The sequence below is a fragment of the Oryctolagus cuniculus genome, chromosome 2 (assembly GCF_964237555.1).
Source record: "Oryctolagus cuniculus chromosome 2, mOryCun1.1, whole genome shotgun sequence".
Lineage (NCBI taxonomy): Eukaryota > Metazoa > Chordata > Mammalia > Lagomorpha > Leporidae > Oryctolagus > Oryctolagus cuniculus.
In genome coordinates this window covers 185,689,764-185,714,301 of record NC_091433.1, presented here as the reverse complement: position 1 = coordinate 185,714,301, position 24,538 = coordinate 185,689,764, and positions in this window count along the sequence as shown.

Below are 24,538 nucleotides of genomic sequence, written 5' to 3'. Positions count from 1 at the left end.
TTGAACTGGAGGCAGCTGTGTAGAAGCTGTTTCTCCCTTTTCAGCGCCATATTGTGGGAGAGCAGATGCATAGAATAAGTCTTAATTCCAGTAACTTAGTCTAGTCTGAGTTGCTCCGCACAATACACAATTCTTCTTAAGTGTTGAAACTTAACTGAAAAGTGATCACTGTTATATATAAGAGTGGGAATAAGAGAGGGAAGAGATGTGCAATTCGGGACATGCACAAGCTGACTTACCTCAAATGGTAGAGTTAGAAACATACCAGGGGATTCCAATTCAATCCCATCAAGGTGGCATGTACCAATGCCATCTCACTAGTCCCAGTGATCAATTTCTGTTCACAATTGATCATAATGATAGGACTAAGAACCAAAGGGATCACAGAAACAAGAATAGTGTCTGCAAATACTAGCTGATAGAAGCAAAAAGGGAGAAAATGATCCAACATGGGAAGTGAGATACACAGCAGACCCATAGAATGGCAGATGTCCTAAACAGCACTCTGGCCTCAGAATCAGCCCTTAAGGCATGCAGATTCAGCTGAAAAGCCCATGAGAGTATTTCAGGCATGGAAAACCAAGACACTCTGGAAAAAAAAAAAAAAACACAACTAAATGAAAGATCTCCGCGAGTGAGATCCCAGTGGAAAGAACAGGTCATCAAAGAAGGAGGTACCTTTCTCTGAAGGGAGGAGAGAACTTCCACTTTGACCATGGCCTTGTCTAAATATGATCAGAGTCGGTGAACTCAGGGGGCTTCCATAGCCTTGGCAGCTCATGACAAGAGCCTAGGGTGATTACTGATTCCATAAACAAGAGTGTCAATTTGTTAAGTCAACAACAGGAGTCACTGTGCACTTACTCCTCATGTAGGTTCTCTGTCCTTAGTGTGCTGTACATTGAGATTTAATGCTATAACTAATACTCAAACAGTATTTTTCACTTTATGTTTCTGTGTGGGAGCAAACTGTTGAAATCTTTACTTAATGTATGCTAAACTGATCTTCTGTATATAAAGAGAATCGAAAATGAATCTTGATGTGAATGGAAGGGGAGAGGGAGTGGGAAAGGGGAGGGTTGCGGGTGGGAGGGATGTTATTGGGGGGAAGCCATTGTAATCCATAAGCTGTACTTTGGAAATCTATATATATTAAATAAAAGTTAAAAAAAAAAGAAAGAAAAAAAATGAATATCACCTATACCCTGGCAACTTTCAAATGTTATCTCTCATCCTGAGCTCTTTACTGATGTGTGCACTTCCCTAATTATTGGCTTACTTCATTTTCACTTGATTTTTCTCATAGATGTATCACACTTAATTTGTCCTGAAGTAACTTTTTTTGATTTCCCTAAGCTGCTCTCTCCATAATCATCTTCTATGTGTTGCTCCCTCTTTTTTTTTTAATCTCAACCAACATATTCAATTCATTCACAGTCACATATGAGTCTACCTATTTTTCTCTATTTAAATTCTGCTCTGGTGCAGCCACTGTGGAAGACAGTGTGGAGATAACTCAGAAATCTGAATATAGATCTGTCATAAGACCCAGCCATTCCACTCCTGGAAATCTACCCAATGGAGATGAAATCAGCATATGAAAGAGAGATCTGAACTCTCATGTTTATTGCAGCTCAACTCACAATAGCTCAGATATGGATTCAACCCATATGTCCATCAACTGATGACCAGATAAAGAAATTATGGTTATATATACACTATAGAATACTACTTAGTGGTTAAAAAAATGAAATACTGTCTTTTGCAACAAAACGGCTGCAACTATAAATCATTATAATAAGTGAAATAAGCTAGCCCCAAAAAGACATAAACCATATGTTTTCTCTTATCTGTGGTAATTAATAGAGTACCTAAAAGTTAATGTATAGGAATGAAGTTGACATTTTGAGATGCAATGAGGTTTTTTACACCCCTTGTCTCTACTGTTGAGAACAGTGTTGTTTTTTTTTAATGCTGTTAACTCTTTACTTACTGTAGGGTTAATCTTATGAATATAAAGTAAACATTAAATAGATCTTTGTGAAAATTAGGAGTGAAAATAGGAGAGGGTGGAGGAAAAAGGGTGGGAGTGTGGGCAGGAGGGAGGTTAGTGTGGGAAGTATCACTAATTCCTGAATCTGTATATATGAAATATATTAAATTTGTATACTTTAAATAAAATTTAATAAATACATAAATTCTCCTCTGAACTATTCAAGAGAACTCATCTCTGGTCTTTCTTTTACTGTCTATAATATTTCCCCTATAAAACAACTACAGAGATCTTTAAAAAAATACATATATAAATCAGGTTACATCATCCCTTGCTGGAAACATTCTCTTGCCTTATTCTCTAAAGTAAACAGACACCTTTCGCCATGGCTAACACGTCCTGCTTCATCTGGAAGCTCCTGAGTTTTCTCGCCTCTCTCTTCCTCTGCTCCAGTACCTTGGCTTCAGTACAGCTCTGGTATGTGCCATGCTGGTGTCTTCTGAATAACTGTCATGTTTTTGTGCGGGAAGTTATTCCCTTTGTGCTTTTGCTCATCTGTTATTCAGGACTCAGTGTGAATATTTATCCTCAGGAAAGCATTCCTGACCATCACTTCCACCAGCCAGTCTCCCAGACATTCTCTTTTCGTATCACTCAATGTTAGTTTCTTCACACAAAATTCATCCTACTTATCACCCCTTATCTATCACAGTATATGGTATATTTGATTTTTAATCACTTGCCAAAATATAAATCCCATGAGTGACATTTCCATGTTCCCTTCCATGTCTTTGCTAACTAGGTAAATGCCTGGATAGTACAGATCAATAAACATGTTTTGAGTTAATGAATATTGCACAGCAAGCATGAGATAAATTAAATTTGCAACTTTTGTTTCCTGAATTCCAGAGTGAAAATTTCAAATTTTACTGTACCTCTTGTTTTATGACCTCTAGATCTTTACTCTCCACAACTCAAAATATGAGACTTTTTTTCAATCATAATACTCTACTCTGGCTAGAAACTCAATTCCCTGTGTTTTGATTTTATTGATACCATCTTTGATGATACTATTTACCCTGTTCTCCCAAAAGACGGTCCTAGGAAATCTCATGCTACCCACACTCAGCCATGTTTTGTGAACTGGTCTTCCTGGCCATGAACTTGTCATTCTAAAGGCCCATTCCAATTGCCAGCAAAATTTGAAAACTTGAAGCCCAACATGCGTCTCCATTGTGTAAGGTCATTCAGCTCCACTTGGATAGAGTCCTAACTACTCACCATTACATTCAGTTGTTCAGTAAATATTAATGTTGACAGCTCTAGAATTTAAAGTGTTAGAAATAGAGCAGTTAAGTCTCTACCTTTAGAAGTTTATGTTCTAGTAGTATAGACAGGCGATAAAGAGTAAATGAAACAAATGTACAACTCCTGGAAACAGTGCAATGTACAGTAGGAAAAATAAGAGCACAAGCAATGGGACAGGGACTCTAGATGTGCTGGCCCAGGGAGGGTTGCTCTGTGAAATGGCACTGGGGCACATATCTGAACATGGGACTGTGAGGGAAGAGCATCATGATATAAATGACAATGGGAAACAAAACCTGGACATGGATATCTGTTTTTGTGTTGAAGAGCAAAAAGAAGGCCAGCACTGTGTGCACTTAGTAAATGCGGTTGTAATAGTTCTGACTTCACCCATACCTCTTAGGTCTTAGGTCTTCTCTCTTCCCAGCCAGTCTTTCAGCTCTGGCCATTTCTCAAATGCAGAAACCACACACCGTGTCCTGTATCTTTTCCAACGTCATTCCTACTGCCTCGAATGTTCTTTTCTTGCTGCTACTCTAGTCAACTCTTATTCAACATGCAGTGCCAGAATAAATACCCTGCTCAGAAAGGAGTTCTCTCACTGTGCCAAGCCACTGGGTACCATTTCTCCAAGTTCCTACTTCTGCACCCCTCTCTCTAGTAACATTTAAAATACCATTCTAGCTGATTTACTGTTTCCCTCCATTCTATAAGCTGTTGGACACTTAAAATATATCCTTTGTTGTTTTTAGAAGGATGGAATACAGACAGACCTGTTAAATTTTATAAGCTATTTTGTTCTCTTTAAGTGCCCTTTTTCTGGATAATTTTCTCACTGTGTATGGTTATATTTCATGAAAATCCATGTAAAGGATCTCAACATTCACATGAGAAAAAGAAATCCGTGGAAATAATTTGATCATCACTCTTCACAAGACCACTTGTATGAAATCAGGCAAAACCTTGCAATGATGCGTTAGGTCATGCATGCTGGACTTGCACATCTTGGAGAGGCCAGGTTGTTACCATGGTAACAACAGCTCTATCACAAAATCAGGAACTGATGCAGAGGAGAGAAGCACAGAGGCACTAAAGAGTATCAGTGGATGGATCGGGTCAGCTGCCCCTGGGTGGACCCCGTGATGTGCCCAATCCTAGTGCTGATCAGGCAGGATTATAGTTTCAGCTGAGGTCTCTGGGGAAACTATCCAGTGCAGCTTTGCTGAGTGCCAATTATTAACTATTTTTCTTCCAGAAACAGAGTTGCAGATGTTTGAATTAATTATATTCCTGGACATATTATAATAGCTATTTTGTATAAGGATGCACTTTTGTTTTGGCTTTTTCCCTACTCTGGTCATTCCTTTCTATTTCTCTCCCTTCCAGATGTTTCCACTGTAATATATTTTACAAGATTTTTCAGATATTTTGTATAAAATTTTTAATTTTTCATATGGTTAGTGACAGATTAAATCTGTTATTATAGAATGTATTGAAAGGGTGTCTTTGAAAAAAATAAAGATAGAAGATGAAGGAAGGAGAGGGATTGAGTGGAGGGAGAACGGATGGGGGCAAGTATGGTTATCTTGGTAGAACTGAACCTATGAATTGCATGAAATCTATTCTCTATATTAATAATAAATAAATATATAGGGGCCAGTGCCATGGCTCACTTGGTTAATCCTCTGCCTGCAGTGCTGGCATCCCATATGGGCACTGGGTTCTAGCCCGGTTGCTCCTCTTCCAGTCCAGTTCTTTGCTGTGGCCCAGGAAGGCAGTGGAGGATGGCCCAGGTGCTTGGGCCCCTGCACCCACATGGGAGACCAGGAGGAAGCACCTGGCTCCTGGCTTCTGATCAGCGTAGCTCCGGCTATAGCAGCCATTGGGGGGTGAACCAATGGAAGGAAGATCTTTCTCTCTGTCTCTCTCTCTCACTGTCTAACTCTATCTGTCAAATAAACAAAATAATAATAATACTATAACAAAAAATGAAAATGCTCTGCTTATATTGGTTTAATTCAACAATATATTTTAAAACTTACTCATTCTGCTACACATTGAATTAACTTATCAAATTCCTTAGTAATGGATTCCTTGGTTACTTCTTTGTCCTCCATCCTAAACTTCTGCCTTGCTCACCTTGAGCACTGATCTTGCAGTTGAGGAATGAATGAACCAAAGCCCTTCAAGTTCTTCAACACATAATGAGCTCCAAAGCTCTTAGCTCTGCTGTCACTATCTCCATAGAAATGTCCTCATCATTTTTCATGCATTTGAAGTTTTTCTGTCTTCAAAACTAAGTGGGAAGGAGTAGACAGTTCTCAGTATTTTCAACAGGCAATGCTTAGTTTTCCTGAATCACACAAAGAAAATTGACCACTGGGGAGGAATCTGAGACAAGAACAGTCTGATGGCAGAGAAGGGGATATGCAGTTCTTACTTGATTGATGCTTCCATATTGGTTATTGTAGTGCCATCACCGGCCTGCTCTCTGACAGCTTGAAAAGGGAAACAAAGCCTCCCCAAAGTCAAAACCATTCAGCCTGAGAGCCCAAAAATGGGACAGCAGCTCTGAGCATCAGTAAATTGATCCCTTTGAAGTTTTATGTAAGGAGAAACTGGCCCCACAACAGAAGCTCCTGATCTCATTAGAAGGAAAGTAAATCCTTTATAAGTAAGTCTTCTCAGAACTTAATAACTTGGGTTTCAGTTCTCCTTGAGGAAAATTCCTGGCTCGATTATACCCTAGAGCCATATTTGTTACAAAATCTGACATCTGAAATCCTAGACCGAGCAATGAAATTGTTTGTAGGAAGAAATAAAGAGTTTATAGTTGGACAAAGAACTATCTTTGATGGAAGGCATCCTAGATTCATACCATACAGTTGCAGAAATGAACCAATTTACTACAAATGTTTTATTTTGATTTTTCAAATAAAACTGAAACAAAAGAAGTATATGTACTTGCCCAAAGATGCTTAACTAGTAGGTAGGTAGAGTCACTTTAAACATCAGTATACAGAAACTTCACTTTCCTGACAACAGACATCAGATTACAAAGCTTTACACAGAGACCTGTGCATTTCAGATATGTCATTCAAGGAGGTGACTTTGATCACAGGGTCTTTGGAGCTATTGGACAAAAGCTAGTATTGAAAAATGTGAGTTTCTGGAAGTCTTGGTAAGATCTGTTGGTTCTTACGGGGAGTTGAAGCCTGTGAGACATAGCATTTTCAGCTCACAGTCAGAGGTGAGCATGCTTGTGTCTCTGAGCTGGGTTAGATAATTTTGAACGGTTATTTTCCCATCTTTAGCCTTGCTTTCTGAATCAACTGAACAAACTAATGGATTAGGTCATCTCAAGTTTTTGCAGGTTTATCACTGAATATAAAGCATTCATGTCACTGCTGCTGAACAATGGTAAAGATGTGACCAATAACTTATGAATGTATTACTAACTAGCAGCTTGCACATCCTATAGGTTATGACCTGTTCCAGGTTGCACCACAAGATGGGAGCAGAATAGGAATGAGGACCCAGGTTTTTTCATTTCTAGTGTTTCTCTTCAGACTAAGCCTTTGCAATGTGTATGTGTCCACTCAATTGTTGTCCAAGACAAAAAGGGAATTACTAAAATTTAATAGGGTTTGATGGATCTTCTCCACATAGGCATTGATGTGTGAACACAGAAATTAGTAGATGTTTAGCATAAAATAGTAAGTAGGAAGTTCTAAGGAAAAAATTAAACTACATAATTAGCATAAGCTTGATTGTCTCAGACACCATGAGGCAAGCAGCATGATGGAAGAACATTGGCTGTGGGGACAGACTTCCCAGCACCTGTGTATGTCACCTCCCCAATTCTATGTTCCAAGTTCTCCATCTAACAGATGGAAATAATGATGATGACATGTATAGCATATAAGACTGTGAGACACAATGGGTTAGTGCCTAGGAGGCACTGAATGACACGTGGGCAAAGGTACACCCAGTACATGCTAGCAATTTTCATCCCAGCATTGTGGTGTAGCAGGTTAGCTGCCACTTGTGATGCCAAGATCCCATATCACAGTATTTGTTTGAGTTCTGCCTTTTCCATTTCTGATGCAACTCCCTGCTAATACACCCAGGAAACCAGATGAAGATGGTCTGAATACTTGGATCCTCTATCATCCACATGGAAGACCTGGATGGAGTTCCAGGATACTGGCTTTGGCCTGGCTCAGGCCCAGCTGTTTTTTGGAAAGTAAATCAGTGGATGGAAGCACTCTTCCTGTATCCCATTCCCTCTCTTTGTCTCTCTATCCCCGCCATGACTTTCAAATAAAAAGTAGATTATGGATAAGACAGCTGAGCCCTCCATCAACTCTTAGCCACAGAGGTAGGAGCCTTGGCCTTACAGAACCTTCTGCTCAGTCACTGAGGAACCTTAGGGCAATGAATACCCCTCACAGTGTGGAGCCAAGAAGACCCAGGACCGAACCTTTCTTCTGCTCTTGCTTGCTTAGACCTTGACATCACTTCAATGCTTTAAGTATGGATAGCAGTAAAGTATCCTCTACAAGTTTGTTATGAGAATCAAGCTATAATGTTCTAATACAGTGCTGGTATTGTAGGGATCATTCTTGTCTGTTTTAACTGACCTTGTGGCCATGGAGGTAACTCAGCAGGAGTGGCTGTATCTGTGCTGTTTGGTACCAGGAGTCCATAGTCACCCAGCAGAGTCACTAGTTTGAGAGATATCTTCAAAATATGAGAGGGATGGCAGCTCTGATAGGAAGGGAGAGGGCCTCACCTGACAGACAGGTTGTAAGAGGTCTTTCTGGTGCTTTAGAGTAGTGTAAAATAGCTGTCCTTGAAGAAAGACATCACAGGCCTGCATGATGGCATCACTGAATTCCTGGTGTGGATTCTGGAAGATCTGTACATAGTAGGGCCTCTGCAGTTAGCTAGCTAAGGTGTAGAGTGATTCGTTTAATTGTAGGTTTGACCAATACCCTTACAGAACACTTCAAGGGCATACTCCAAGGATGCTTGCACATTCAAAGTTTGCAAACAAAGCTCTCTAAAGTGACTTCCAGTCCCACTTGATTCAGCACTTTGCTTCCCCTGCTCTCTCTTCCCGCCTGTCTGAGCCATCACTTTCTCTACCACAGGACCTTGCACTTACTGTTTCATTTCTTCCAGATATTCCCCATCCCACCTCTTTCCTGGTTCATTTCTGTACAACCTTTACATCTGACATCAACATTTGTTTGGCATTCCCTCTGACTTTCCTTCCTTCAACACTTCATTAGTCAAATCACTATTTTTTGGTGCATCTTAGTGCCAAATCTCTCTCCTTTGTATCCAATGTGACAGGTGGAGTTCTCCGTGCATTTGTGTGGCTTTTGGATTACTGTGTCTCTCATCTAAACAACATGAGAACAAGGACAAATTCTGTCTTTTTGCAACCTGGATATGGCAGGTGCTGAAAATGAATTTTTAAGTAAACTACAATGAATAGAAAAAACATAATTTGTTTTCCAAAAGGATTTATGGTCTGATAATAAAAAATTTAAGATATTTATGAGCACTGTGATCTCCTAGAAGGCAAATTGGAAATAAAATCCAATCCTGGATGTGTCACAAATGGACTGATGCCCAACTTACAAAATATCTACAATTGAGATGAGCTCCTGAATTTCTGCTCCTTTGGGGATGACTATAGCAGTGCTGTCCTATACAATGCAACAATAATTTCAACAATGACTTGGGATGCTGCCAAAATTTGATATAACTAATTCAGACTCATCCACCCCCCAAAATTACTGTTAATTAAAATATTGAACCAAACTTAAAAAAATTGAAATTGGCTCCAAATACAACTAAGTATAGTTATTTGGGGGCTAAAACAAATACATAAACAAATACAAATTCTCCTGGTAGAAGACAACAAAGATGGTTAGGAAATGCATACAAACAACTCCTACACTCACTTGGGGTGAAGTAAAATGAAACAACATAAGAGAAATGAAGACGGTATGATTTGCTTCCTCTTCCTCACCATGCTCTTGTATCTCATTCTACCAAGGAAAATAGTGCTTAATCAACATACAAATGCCTATATGCATTTTCTTTCCTGTTTATTCTAATCCAAATGAAACAACTGTTCATATTTAAGTCATCTCACTTATGGAAAGGAGAACAGATGGAAGGTCAATACATACATTTGTTGATGTATTATGGGTCAGTCTTTCTGCAGGTTTGTTCATTTTGTCCTCACAGCATTTCTTTTTTTTTAGAGAAATTTATTTATTCTATTCAAAGTCAGAGTTACAGATAGGCAGAGGCTGAAAGACAGACATCTTCCATCTGCTGAGTCAATCCCCAAGTGGCCACAAAGGCCCAGAGCTGGGCTGATCCAAAGCCAGGGGCCAAAGGCCAGGAGCCAGGAACCAGGAGCCAGGAGCCAGGAGCCAGGAGCTTCTTCTGGGTCTACCATGTGGGCGCAGGGACCCAAGTACTTGAGCCATCCTCTATTGCTTTCCCAGGGACATTAGCAGGGAGCTGGGCAGGAAGTGGAGCAGCAAGGACTTGAACCAGCAGCCAGTACTGCAGGTGGCAGCTTTACCCACTACACCACAATGCCGGCCCCAAAATTCTATTTTAAAATTTTTATTAATATAAAGAAAACAGATTTCATGCATTTCTTAGGAACAGTTCCAAGAAAGCAACCATACCTCCCCTATCTCTCCTTCTTTGTTCCTTTTCTCCTGTTCTTTAATTCCTGCAAAGACATAATTCCAATCCATTCTAAAATCACAAGCTCAATTCACAACTAACCAAACTTTCTATGCAAATATTCACCTATGAGTGTTGTGAATACCAGTAACCATGGAGTTATGTGTATTTATCTCAGAAATAATAGAGAGAAAGTGTGGGAGTTTCTGTTTGCTTTAACTTGAAGAAAAAACTTCCATTCTCAGTTGAATTGTTTCTTCATTCCTTATTGTTTAAGCGACTATAGAAGTGTTCTGATTTCCTCTAATAATTCAATGATTTAGGATTTGCTAAATATTTTCCCTTTATTTTCAACTGTAAGTTTCAATGGAAAACATGTTTTTAATAGTAAAAGTAGTTTAATCATTAAAACAACCAGCTCTTTGTAACAAGCAGAATTTCATCTTTGGAAATAATTATATCTGCCTAATCCTGCCAAAAAACTGATATTCTACAAATACATAAAAAATGCATATTGTATCATTCAGAGCTACTCGCCATAAAACTGAGAAGAAAACCCCAAATTTCAATATGCCTTCCTTCCTGTCTTCTTATTTACGCAAAGTAAAACTAAAAAGAAGGATCAAAAGCTAGAGTCCTGTCTCCTGGATTCTTGGCCTGGCTTTTGCCTCTTGTACCTGCCCAAGGATCTTAAGGAAGCTAAATGCTATAGTCAGAGCCTTGAGTTCCTCATGATCAAAACCAGGAGGATCAACTACTAGCTCATCTCTTCTCTCCTGCAAGGTGCTAGCCAATGAGGGTACAACCAAGGAAAGGCATTCAAATATGTATCAAAAACAGATATATAGATATGTATACACAAACACAATATACAATAGATAGCCCAGTGCTCCCTGCAAAGGGACCAGAGTGGAGAATGTTACTTTTCCTGGGGCTGATGTGGGGACTAGCCCTTTCGAGGTCCACATCTATGCAATAGGACATGTGGTAAATCACACAAGAAATGAGAGAGATCTGTGGCCTAGAATCAAAATCCAGGTCCCAGGCCACTCCATGGGTGATGACTGATGGACAGCTTCTTACCACCCTTCTCAAGGAAGAGAGAAAAGGGATGTTAGCATCATCCCAAAGGAAAAAAAAAGCCACTTTCTGAACTATGGTTAAAACAGAAACCAAATTCAGTGTTACACTAGCCTGAAACTAGACTTAACTTGTGGCATATCTGAATGTAATGCTATGCCATGGACAGGTGTGTACTGCACACATACAATTATTCTAATTTGGCCAATGAATTCACCAATCCCTCAAACTTAGTTACAATTATGAGCAGGGTGATTTGGTGGAAAAAAATAGGAACAAATCATGTAGGGATCTGATTGAATAAGCTAAGGATCCTGCCACAGTTTTTCTTTGTTTGGAACTGTAGTGAATGGTTCTACCATCTCTTTGTAGAACTAGAAGAAAAAAATCATTCTGCCTCTGCTATCTAAAATAGCATAGGCCACAGCAGAATAAGGAGACAAGCTCTTCCACTTTGAGTAGGAAATGACTCCAAACCTACCAGAGATGACTCACTCCTCCCAGGAACCCAGGCCACAACAGGTCATAGCTGTGGATTTAGATAAATTGCCAATTATTGTGGTCCACACATTGGCAACATCAACACCACTGAGAGCTTGATGAAAATATAGAACCTCAGCCCAATCTCTGGCCTACTCAACCAGAATATGAATTTAACAAGAGTCTCGTATAATCCCTATGCACATTAAAATTTGATGAGTTCAGCTTGATAGAATCATCCCCCACTCTTTCATTTGCATCACAGAAATGCAAGCTGAAGTCTGGAAAGAAGTAGTGTAGTGCCTGTACCTCAGGTAGGAAGAATGTGCTGTGTAAGCCAATTGTCTGTGAGTCTCTAACTTTATATTCTACTACCATCATCGTAGATGTTGGAAGTGGGTACATGAGGCATTTCCTCAAAAGATCCAGTTCCTCATCTTCCCTCTGCCACCAAGCACCTCTCTGAGTTCCAACACTTTGCTTAAATTCCTGAATTTCAGTTGTGCTGTCATGAAAATGAAAATACAAAATCCTAGGCTGACCTATCTCAGAAAGTAATTGCATCAATAAACTAATGTGAAGGATATGTACCTTCAAATAGATGTGGTACCTCATGAGGACCATTGCACTTATTCTTTGTGCTGCCTGGGCTGCTCCTCTCATATTCAGTAGCCATCTGAAATGTCAGTTTTATAGAGAGACTTCCTTGAAGACCCAACTGACAGCAGAATTCCTCCTCACTCTTGCCCACAGTATTCTTTAGACTCTTATTCTGATTGTTGATCAGTGCATTTAAAAATTAATAGAGGTGGCCGGAGCCGTGGCTCACTAGGCTAATCCTTCGCCTTGCGGCGCTGGCAAACCAGGTTCTAGTCCTGGTTGGGGTGTCAGATTCCATCCCGGTTGCCCCTCTTCCAGGCCAGCTCTTTGCTGTGGCCAGGGAGTGCAGTGGAGGATGGCCCAAGTGCTTGGGCCCTGAACCCCATGGGAGACCAGGATAAGTACCTGGCTCCTGCCTTCAGATCAGCGCAGCACGCCGGCTGTGGCGGCCATTGGAGGGTGAACCAATGGCAAAGGAAGAACTTTCTCTTTGTCTCTCTCTCACTGTCCACTCTGCCTGTCAAAAAAAAATAATAGAGGTAATTTTAAGGTATTTTCATGTTTGCAGAAAAATATAGCAGGTGATATGGAATCCCTATATATACCATCTCCCCTGTAAAATTTCCTATATTATTAACATTTTGCCTTGGTGGTGCACTCGTAACAACTGATGAAATAATGCCAGTATGTTATCCTGCACTACCATTCATGGTACGTTAGTGTTCACTCTTCTGTGGGGCATAATATCATGCATCCACTAATTCAACGTCACGTGGAATCACTTCCTTGCCTTATAATTCTCTGTAGTCTATGAAACCATTTCTCCCTTTCTGTGAACTTCCCAGGAAATTAGTGTCTGTAGCTTGGCCTTCTAAGAATGTCATGGAGTTGAAATCATACACTATGTCTGTTTTCATATTGGCTTCTTTCATTTAGCAATATGCTTTTAACATAACCAATGTTTCATCATAGCTTGTTAGCTTATTTCACTTTTCTTTTGTTTTTAAAAATGAATTTATTTATTTGAAATTCAGAAAGAGGGAGAGGAAGAAGGAAAGAGAGAGAGTGAGGGAAGGAAGGGAGAGAGAGAGGAGAGATAGAGATAGGATAGAGGAGAGAGAAGAGACAGAGAGAGAGAGGGAATCTCACTAGTTCACTTCCCTTATGGTCTCAAAGGCCATTGCTGGGCCAGGCTGAAGCTAAGAGCCAGGAGCTTCTTCTGGGTCTACCACATAAGTAGCAGGGCTCCAAACACTTGACCATCTTCTGATGCTTTCCGAGGCCATTAGCAGGGAGCTACTTTGGAACAGGATCAAACCTTTGCCCATATGGGATGCTGGCATCATGGGTGGTGGCTTAACCTGGTACAACACAACACCTTCCCCTCATTTTTCTTCTTTTTAAAAAAGACATATTTGCGAATCAGTGGGATAGAGGGAGAAAAGAGAGACTGAGATCTTCCATTCACTGGTTCACCTCCGAAATGATCACAACAGGTGGTGATGGGGGAAGCCAAAACCAGGAATCAGGAATTCCATCTGGATCTTTCATGTGAGTGACAGACCTGCCTCCTGCCTCCCAGGTGCATTAACAGTAAACTGGGTTGGAAGCAGTGTTGGGACTTGATCCCAGGTACTCTGTTATGAGAGGTTGGAATGGCAAAGCACAGCCACAAAGCCTAACCCAGATTATTTCTTAGTATTTATGAATTATATTTCACTGGGTAACTACATTAAAGCTTATTTAGCCATTTACTTATTAAAGGGCATCTTGGTTCCTTCCATGCTTTGGCAAATGTGCTTAAAGCTGTCATGAACATTTATTTTCAGGTCTTTATGTGAACACAAGTTTTCAGTTCATTAGAGTAAATGCCTAGGGATGTGACTACTAGATCATAGGATAAGAATAATTTTAGATTTTGAAGAAAATTATCTTGCAAAATAACAGTGCCATTTTGCATTTCTGTTAGAAATAAATGAGAGTTCCTTTTGCTCTACTTTCTCATAAACTTTTTATGTTATCAGAGTTTTGGATCTTCGCCATATCATTGGATTTTTTTCATTGTCAGACATTATCTTGTTGATTTATTTGGTTATGGACATAATTGTGTATCCAACCCACTATTAGGTCAAGAATGAAACTTTTATCTGTCTTGGCAACTGATCCATTCATATATACATAGAATTAGAAACAGAATGCCTAACACACAACATGTGTGCTACAAACATGTGATAAAAGAATTCCTGGATAAATTTGTTTTATGAATTGTGAAAGTTACAATTATGATTAACTTCACTGATATCCACACCAGCTAGTCTCATCTAATTCCAGCATCTACAGGTTCTTCCATCATTGTCTCTCTCTTTACATTTCCTGTTCTCACTGTTACTTCCAAATTCTCTGTTATAGACTAGACTTTCTGTTTGTGTTCCAGGAGGCACTGTGCTAATTTTATCAAACACAAATGCAGCTTTAGAACTTTGAAAGTGACTTAATGCAGCTCCCTCCCACCCCCATTTTGAGCTTACCTTTCTATTTATTCTCTGCGCCCTTCTTTGATAGGAGAGCATAGCCTGGTTTCCCTTGTCCCTGCTGGTTTGCTATTTTTGAGGAAGAAATCAAATTGGTGATATGAAAAACCTGAAGTTCAGTGAACCCAACTCCCAGGAGGTTCATAACTCTTGCAAACTGATGGAATGAAAGCTTCCTCTACTCCTCCTATATTGGGCATAGCGCATTTCCACCAAGAACTTCTAGGGATCAAGCCAGGTAAGACTCAGGGAGCACACTTTTGCAGTGATCCCTGGAGTTCTGGGTAGTCAACAGCTCCACATCTTTGTTTCTAAAGAACTGCTGCAGCCAAGACCAACTACAGCTGAATTTAATTGAAGCCATGACCATCAACCAAATGTATTAGGAAAAGCTCGAGAGAAGAAAAAGTTAGAGCCCAAGCAACTTGGGCCAATTTATTTGTTCATTTATCTGCTTTATGTAAACTGTTCCTCATTTATTTGGCTTTCATGGGATCCAGTTAATCACTTTGACATCCCTGGGAAGCCTGCTTGGTAAATGAATGAGCAGTGAAGCTGAATTTCTGCTCTGGTAATCACGGCACTGTGACCTTGGCCAGGTCATGAAAATCTGTTACCAGGAACATCAACTTCAGGGCCTAACTGAACTATTCTATATTGTTTCCTGATGAACTGCCCCAATACATTAACTATTGATAATATAAGAACAAGAATTTACCCAGTACCGGTTTGCCAGTGCTTCCACACCAGGATTCTTGGATTCATACAGAGTTGGGGTTACCACCTCCTTCTTAATATATTTGGGAAAATTGAGGTCCACTGAGGAAAAACATTGTCAAGGACATGCAGTGACTGTGTGGCAGGATCAGGAGTAGAATCTACCATTGCTGATTGTAATTCAGTTGCAAACTTGATCCTTTCTACAAATAGCCTCTTGATCCTTTCTGGTATGGTATTCAGAAGCAAGATTGTACCCACCCTCCTTATTAGACAGGACTCCTCAATGCTTCATGAAGGAAGACCAATTACTTGTGCTACTAATTCAGAGAGTGTTCAAAGTGGCCTGGTTCCTGGGCTAGCTTTATTACAGGATAAGGGACTTGAGCCCTTAACGACATTTTCTTATTCTTCAGTTGCTCTGGTAATTTATAAATTGTAACATTTGGAAAGGATTGCTCTTTACATCTTTTATGAAAATGAGTTTATTTCAAACAATGAATATTCTCTTTTGTTGGTGGTGTTATTTTATTTGCAGAATTCAGCTCATTACAAGAATATTCAGAGAATTTTACAAAGTAAAAACAACTGAATTTCAAAATCAAACTTACCTGTTGATGAAAACACTGGCTAACATGTTTGGCTGACTAGGAGTTCCCTAGGATACTTAAAAGCAATTAAAAAGTGTTCTCTCAAAAACCCACAAGTATTATGTGTCATCAACATTTTTAGGAAAAAAAGTATTCTATCAGAGTTTTCACTAATTCAGAAGTATCATTCTTCAATTACTCCAAATTTATGAACTTCTCCATAAAAATACCCTTTCCATCTGTATTAATGTTAGATCTTAGGCTTGTAAAGGCTGTGGCTATCATCTTTCCTCACCTTCTCAGCTTCTCTTGTGGGCTGAGCGACTTATCCAATTTCTCCTGGTGAGTTTCTTGGTAGAACCCTTGACATTCCACAAGGCCTTTGGTTTGTACGTGATCACATTTGGAGAGTACGTTTTAAAGAGCTCAGGAGATAACACTTTCTTCTTCAAAATCTAAAGGCTCTCTGAGAATATCTAGGATCCAGAAAGTAAAACACATGCATGGAGCTTGAGATCTCCTGTGTCTGAATATCACATGTGCAATGATTCTGGAAACTTGTTTGTGCAGTAACAGCTAGTTGGGGTAGCCTGACTTTAAACAAATGCCTTCCTCCCACAGTCCCTGCACCCTTGCCTCAACTTATCCCCTACTCTCTCTCAGAGAGAACACACTTGTGCCTTCACCCAGGATATTTCCCTTAGCATCAGATGATAAATTCTTTCTTCTTTCAGGCTCATCTCAGGAAACGTCTGCTCTGTGAATAGTCCTCCACCTTGCTGTCACTCTGGGAAGTTATCCCTATCTTCCTCTGCTGCCCGTGAGCTTTATACATACTGTCTCACAAAGTCCTTCATATTTATTCCCTATTCGTAACTATCTCACTTGGAACTGTGAGAATCAACAAGAGCCAAGTCTGATTTATATTTTATCCCCAAAGCCTAGAGCATTAAGAACCACTTAATAATATGTCCTATATAAATATTATGTGAATTTCTTTCCATATGAATTCATCACTGACATGTTCCTATAGATATTTTGTGATTGTGAAAAGTGAGACCAGGAACCAAAATGAAATGGCTCAATCTCCAAAGATTGCTCCCTTTTCAAATGAGGAGGGTAAGTAGGCAACCATTAGGTGTTGCTTTCCAGCCAAGTGATAAACTTAACCTGCAGCCAAATTTTATAATTAAGAAATAATACAGAACCTTTTCAGTGACTCTATAGGCTTGAAGCCTCCAATAAGTTTTTTATTCTTAACCTCTTACCTAATTCTACAGCTCATCTTCCAATAAATTTATTCAACACCTACTTTTTTTGTTTGTTTGTTTGACAGGCAGAGTTAGTCAGTGAGAGAGAGAGAGAGACAGAGAGAAAGGTCTTCCTTCCGTTGGTTCACTCCCCCAAATGGCTGCTACAGGCTGCGCGCTGCACTCATCCTAAGCCAGGAGCCATGTGCTTCCTCCTGGTCTCCCATGCGGGTTCAGGGCCCAAACACTTGGGCCATCCTCCACTGCACTCCCGGGCCACAGCAGAGAGCTGGACTGGAAGAGGAGCAACTGGGACAGAACCGGCGCCCCAACCAGGACCAGAACCCGGAGTGCCAGCGCCACAGGTGGAGGATTAGCCCAGTGAGCCGCGGTGCCGGCTTCAACACCTACTTTCTCAGAAGACCATGTGAAAAAAGAAATGGGAGGAAGTAAATGGTCCATAAACACTTTTTGTTATGGATTTGCTACTATGGACAAAATGTTTAAAATAAATAATTTCATTTGTTAAATATGATTCTCTGGTTGTACAAAAGATAATACTACATCTCAATAATATACATTAACTTCCCAGATATGACATAACTTTTATTGCTGCATGTTGGAAGTTTGAATTCATATCTATTTGAGTTTATTTCACTGCAGCATGGTATTAAAGAGAAAGCTTCCATTCATGTTCCAAAAGAACTTTGTGATGTGAGAGTGGACACTCTGCACAGAACCATCATGTACAAGCCCAACTTGCACCATCTGCCCTCCATTACAGGATGTGTGGAGCTCAGTTTGGGGAAACCAGAAGAGCCTTGGAAGGTTGCCAGGCAACCTCCCAGAGAGGGAAGGCTAGCCAGGCCCTCATTCTGTAATTAGTGGAAAGGATATTAATTATCACAGACCTGGAGCAGAACCTGCATTTTCTCTCTAGTGGAGGCTTTGTCCTGGGCAGTGAGGAGGAAAAGACAAGACAACCTTACAGATTTAAATTGGTCTGTTTGTGAGTCCCTCTGCAAGCTTCTGGTTTGTTAGCATCCACATGTCTGCTATGCTCCCCATCCTCACCACTTCACAGACTTGTCAGTCCTGTGTAACTGTGCTTGGGGAAACGGAATGAGAGGCAAGAGCATGAACAGAACAAAATACAGCGGACTGGGGAGAGGAAGGATGTCCACCTGTAAGCCTAGCATTATGGACTGAATATTTGTGTCTCCTCAAAAATGCATGCTGAAGTCCAAACCACCAGTGTGATTAAATATGAAAATTCAGCTAAGGGAATGTAATTAGAGTAAGCTGAGCTCAAGAGTGTGGGATTCTTATAACTGGATCTCCTTACCTTATAAAGAGAGACACCAGAGAGCTTGTTCATTCTCCCTGAGCACATATGAAGTAGAGGTCTGGTGATCAAACCATGAAATTGTTGCCTCCTACAAGCCAAAAAAGAAGCCCTTAGAATGAAACTTACTTTGCCAATGCTTAAGGTGAGCCCCATATATATGCTGCTTTTTTCACATTTAGAGCACCCAGAGAACAGCAAAGGCAAGGAAGTACTTTCTCAGAAGTTCCCTTTTCTACACAAAGACTTGATCTGCTAAAGATGAGCACAATTCACTTCAATACTCTTCCTGAAATTTCATTAATCAAGGAAGATTAAACTCACATCACACAAGAAGGAGCTGAAAACCAAACAGCACACGCAGAGCCAAGAGGGACTTTGCCCCAGTCCATTGTCTGTTCTTCTGTTATACTCATCTCTACCTGCCCCCATGTCCTTTACTTCCCTCCTAAAAGCACCTGCAGTCCCCAATTCCCTCTTTGCTACAAAGCAAGCATTTAAGCCTCACTCTTCTGGCCCTTCTTTGAGTTTCATATTTTGTGTGGTTCTTGTGCCTATTTGCAAATTAATTAACTTGCATGCCTTTTCTCTTATTAATTTATCTATTGTCAGTTTGTCTAAAAGACTGAATTGTCCAACCTTCAGAGAAGAAATTTGACCTTCCCTATGCCAGAACTTTGATCTTGGTCTTCCCAGCATCCAGAAATATATTTCTGTTGTGTAAGCCACCCAATCTTTAATATTTTGTTTTGACAGCCCAAACTAAATATGAGATCCTTACAGGCAAATCAGAGTAAGATTGTGTGTAGGTTGATTGCTAACTCAAAAAGCCTGAATTTCAATAATTTTAAGAGAGGGAGAACATTACAAATACCTCTGTATTTCTATCTATCTATCTATCTATCTATCTATCTATCTATCTATCATCTATCTATATCTATCATCCATCTATAACTTTTACCAAGAGAGTGGCAAGATCTGGGTTTTCTAAGGCATTATAATAGCCATATATATTCATTTACAAATCTAAGATCCTCCCTGCTTCTATGAATTTCATTTTGCCTGGACTGTCTGAAGCATAAGGCATGGTGTCAGGAATTGGGAAATAGTGAGTTGGATGAGACATTTACACTGATGATCAAGATAGCAACTGAAAAAAAAAGAAAGACATTGAGTATGTTTTCAAAGTCATGGAATGAGGAAAAGAGGAAGGGAAATAAGTTATCAATGTCACCTAGCTATGGGTATGCTGAACGGACCAGAAAGTGCCTACTTCTGGACATGCATTGTAATAGGTGATGTCCTAAATCAATAGCAATCTATTTGCAATTAGTAAAAGATGAAGCCCTAATTTGGTAATGTGAGTCCTGAATACTAAGCCTGGACCACTCAGCTCAAGACCACAGGGCACTTTCTTCAAATGTCCTTGGCCTTGCTGGTGAATTCTGGGCTAAGGGCTTGATGCTTTCTCTTTAAGAATTTGCTTTTTCTTTAAGAAATGAATTCATTATCAACCAGCAGTGATGTTAAAGCTTAATTGGTAGGGAAATACAGAAAAGACATTTCCTTTTCAACAAGATGCAACAAAGAAATGAAATTATAAAACACAAAGAAAAACTCAAAGGGAGCGACTTAGAAATTTTTGGAAGGACACTACAGTCCAATATTGTGCTATTTTCAAGACTGAACAAATGAAGGGAGAATCTTATTGGTGAGTGAAGAAATTAAATATAAATATTTTAATGTAAATTACTTTAGCAGGACATCAATTTTACATTAATGTCAGTGTGATTTGTTAAAATTCAATAATTGCAAAAGTACACCTAGAAAATAAATTTTGAGGCCGGTCCTGCAGCTCACTAGGCTAATCAAAGGTTGATTGCTAACTCAAAAAGCCTGAATTTCAATAATTTTAAGAGAGGGAGAACATTACAAATACGGCACACCCGGGTTCTAGTCCCAGTTGGGGCGCCAGATTCTGTCCCAGTTCTCCTCTTCCAGTCCCAGCTCTCTGCTGTGGCCCGGGAGGGCAGTGGGGGATGGTCCACGTGCTTGGGCCCTGCACCCGCATGGGAGACCAGGAGGGAGCACCTGGCTCCTGGCTTAGGATCAGTGCAGCGCAGGCCATAGCAGCCATTTGGGGGAGTGAACCAACGGAAAGAAGACCTTTCTCTCTGTCTCTCTCTCTCTCACTGTCTAACTCTGCCTGTCCAATAATAATAATAATAATAATAATAAAAATAAATTTTTGGGGCTGGCGCTGTGATGTAGTAGGAAAAGCCACCACCTGCAGTGTCAGCATCACATATGGGTGCCGGTTTGAGTCCCAGCTGCTCCACTTCCAATCCTGCTCTATCCTATGGCCTGGGAAAGCAGTACAAGAAGGCCCAAGTCTTTGGGCCCCTACAACCACATGGGAGACCCGGAGGAGCCTCCTTGCTCCTGGCTTAAGATGGGCGCAGCTCCAGCCATTGTGGCCAACTGGGCAGTGAACCAGCAGATGGAAGACCTTCCCCCCTCTCTCTGCCTCTCCTTCTCTCTGTGTAACTCTGACTTTCAAATAAATAAATAAATCATTTAAAAAAAAGAAAATAAATTTTAAAAACTAAGAGATTGGGTAAAAGGATAACAAATCAAGGTGTGCTCATGGTATGAAAATAGAATTACAGAGGTGGGCATTGTGGCAAAGCAGTTTAAGTTCCTGCTTAGCATGCCCACATCCTATACCAGAGTGCTGGTGTGAGTCCCTGTTACTCTCACATGAGATTCAGTTTACTGCTAATGTACTTGGGGGGCAAGTGATGGTGCTCTAAGTACCTGGGTTCTTGCCACCCATCGGGGAGACTCAGATGCTGTTCCTGCATCTGGTCCAGCCATAGCTGTTGTGGCACTTGGGGGAGATGTGAGGAAGATCTCCCTCTCTGTCTTTCTCTCCCTCTCTGCCAATCTGCCTTACAAATGAATAAATAGACAAATATATAGCTATTAATAAAATAGAACTGCAATAGCCCTTCCCCAATCCGTGTTTTGCTTTCCACTGTTTCAGTTACCTGTGATCAATCATGATTCAAAAACAATAAGTGGAAAATTTTCTTAAATAAAGAATTCACAAGTTTTAAAATTGTCCACCTTTCCGTGTAACATGATGAAACCTCATGGAATCCTGCTTCATCCAACCCAGGATGTGAATAATCCCTTTGTCCAGTGTTTTCATATTATATACACTACCTGTGCATTGGTTATTTAGTAGTCTGTCATGCTATCGCAGTGCTTGGATTCAATGGAATCTAATTTTATTGAGTAACTGACAAAAAGCACTATTGCTGGCAATTAGAATATGCTGCAGCAAAACCATAAAGTGCTTCCTTCAAGTAAAAAGTAAAAGCCCAATAACCTATTTTGAGAGACCACATTCATATAACTTTTATTACAGTATAGTGCTATATTTCATTATTAGCCATTGTTAATCTTTTATTGTGCCTAATTTACAAATTAAACTTTATCATAGCCATGAATTTATTGGAAAAATTAATATACATGGGGGGCCAGTGCTGTGGTGTAGCGAGTAAAGCCACCACCTGCAGTGCTGGCATTTCATATGGGTGCTGGTTCAAGTCCCAGCTGCTCCACTTCAGATTCAGCTCTCTGCTATGACCTGGGAAAGCAGTAGAAGATGGCCCAAGTCCTTGAGCCCTTTACCTGCATGGGAGACCGGGAAGAAGCTCCTGGCTCCTGGCTTTGGATCAGCACAGCTCCAGCTGTTGTGGCCAACTGGAGAGTGAACCAGCAGATGGAAGAACTCTCTCTCTCTCTCTCTCTCTCTCTCTCTGCCTCTTCTCCCCTCGCTGTGTAACTCTGACTTTCAAATAAATAAATAAATCTTTAAAAATTAATATACATGGATTTGATATCATTTATGGTTTCGGGCTTCCACTGGGGTCTTGGAAAGTATCCTCTGCATATTTAAGGGGGCTATTCTATAGATAAATACAACAGAAGGGAGACTCCACAAGCAGGTCCAATTATATGTATTAACGTAAAATAAGCTAAATGTGCTTTGGAAACAATGTAAGATCTAGTAAAGGTATGTCCACTGAGGCAGAAGCCAGGGGTCAGGCCATTGGCTGCAAGCAGTGAGAAGGAGCAAATAGGGGAAGTTGTTGGGGATAATGGAAGAAGGATAGAAAGAGGGAGAGCAGAATGAAGCTCACTGTCGGATTGGAAACTGAACTACTGTGTGAACTCAGGGCTCACTCAGGTTCAGAACTCCATGTTTCTTCTTAGATCACCTCGGTCTTTACTCTTTGGGCTCTGTTTTTGTCATTGCAATGGGACTGGCTTGGGCAAGACAGCTGAGGACGTGAGGAGGAGAAGGAGGCAAAATGCTTCAAGGATGGGAAAGGAAGGGCACGCACACTGAGCTTACCAAGCACAGACCATGTCTTCAAACATACGTGTACTTGGAACTTGTTTGGAAGCTCACTCACTGCTAAGCACGAAAATGTTTCTAGGGTTGTAAGCTGAAGAATCTATCTAGTGTCCCGCACACCTCCCCTCTGTGTCCCCTCTTCCTGAAGAAGTTGTGTATAAGGAAACGTATTACTTCGTGATTCCTTCTCTTAGAGACTGTTGGGCAAAGTGTGGTAACTCCAGGTGTGAGATGCCAGAGATGAGACTCTGACCTGCAGATTTGTGGGGGCAGCACTGAAAATTTTCCCACTCCCTCTCAGCCACAAAACAGATTTCCTAGGGCTTGCTATTCCTTGACAGAATAGGCCATGATCCCAAGGGCTTCTTTTCTGAGAAGGAATTCTAATAAAAACTGTCCAGACATGTTTATTTCATGGCAGTGTTGATGCACATACAATCTCCAGGTCTCAACACAATATAAAGAGGATACTAAAAAGAAAATGAACACTTAGGACTAGATAACAAGAGCAGGAGTTGCTGCAGTCTGGATAACCTGACAAAAAGTGATGAAATGATCTTTACCTCTCTCCCAGAAAGTAAAAGGAGTCTACCAAAAATACTTGACTTCAGCTTTCTCATTAAGAAGAGAGGATGGGGGCCGGTGCTGTGGCACAGTGGATTAACATCCTGGCCTGAAGCACCAGCATCACATATGGGTGCTGGTTCGAGACCCAGCTACTCCTCTTCTGATCCAGCTCTCTGCTGTTGCCTGGGATATCAGTAGAAGATGGCCCAAGTGCTTGGGCCCCTGCACCCATGTGGGAGACCTGGAAGAACTCCTGGCTCCTGGCTTCAGATCAGCACAGCTCTGGCTGTTGTGGCCAACTGGGGAGTGAACCATCGGATGGAAGATCTCTCTCTCTCTCTCTCTCTCTCTCTCTCTCTCTGCCTATCCTCTCTCTCTGTAACTCTGACTTTCAAATATATAAATCAATCTTTAAAAAAAGGAAGAAGAAAAAGAGAGAATAGAAGGAACAGCCTGAGTTGGAAAACACAGATGTGAATCTCAGAATCCACCAAGGCCTTAAACATGAAACACACTGTCTCCACTTATTTATTGAGACCTCAATCTCTTTTGTCAGGAAGGAGCACAACTTGTATTCAGTGAGAGCCTGAGTTTTTTTTTAGCTTTTATTTAATAAATATAAATTTCCAAAATACAACTTTTGGATTATAGCTGTTTTTCCCCCCATAACCTCCCTCCCACTCACAACCATCCCATCTCCCACTCCCTCTCCCATCCCATTCACATCAAGATTCATTTTCAATTATCTTTATATACAGAAGCCATACCCAAAGAGACAAATATCATATGTTCTCCCTGATCGGTGACAACTTACTGAGCATCTAAAAGGAAACCTGTAGAAGCGAAATAGACACCATGAGAGCCTGAGTTTGACAGAAAGATTGAGAAAGCAGATGCTGATGAGACAAGCCTTTGATGTAATGGT